The following is a 578-nucleotide window of genomic DNA, read 5'->3' as shown; positions in this document are numbered from 1 at the left end:
AACATGAAAAGAAAATGTTTTATCATCACATTCCCCCTCATTTTAAGCTTGTTCTTGTTTTAAAATGCTATACATGCTTGAAAACTGAATTGMAAATGTCCACTTATAATAATTAACAATAAATTTAGTGTTCTAGTTATTAATAATTTGATATCATCATCACAGCACCTGATGATGATGATGAGGAATAAGCAGTGTTTAGTCTACAACAGTCACCACAGAGAGTCATCCTCCAGTTCACTGTGTCCTCTGTAGTCCTGAGTCCWACTGTCCTCTCTAACTGCATCATATGTCTCCTCTTTGCTCTTCCTCTTTGTCAGTGTTTTCCTGGCAGGTGTGTTTGAACATCCTTACCAGTAGGGTGACCTAAGGGTGTTGTACCCTACATGAGCTGTACCTCTGRTTTAATTTAACAATAGTCATTTTATCATAATAAATTTATAATGATTTCAAGCATTTTTAAAAACTGCAATAAATACAGATGTGATTTCTGCTGCTCGTGTTGACAGATGGTCCACTTTTCTCTGAGAGAGAGAGAGAGAGAGAGAGAGAGAGAGAGAGAGAGAGAGAGAGAGAGA

Source organism: Austrofundulus limnaeus, unplaced genomic scaffold (assembly GCF_001266775.1).
Source record: "Austrofundulus limnaeus strain Quisiro unplaced genomic scaffold, Austrofundulus_limnaeus-1.0 Scaffold2074, whole genome shotgun sequence".
Classification (NCBI taxonomy): domain Eukaryota; kingdom Metazoa; phylum Chordata; class Actinopteri; order Cyprinodontiformes; family Rivulidae; genus Austrofundulus; species Austrofundulus limnaeus.
Note: the sequence above shows the minus strand (reverse complement) of the source record.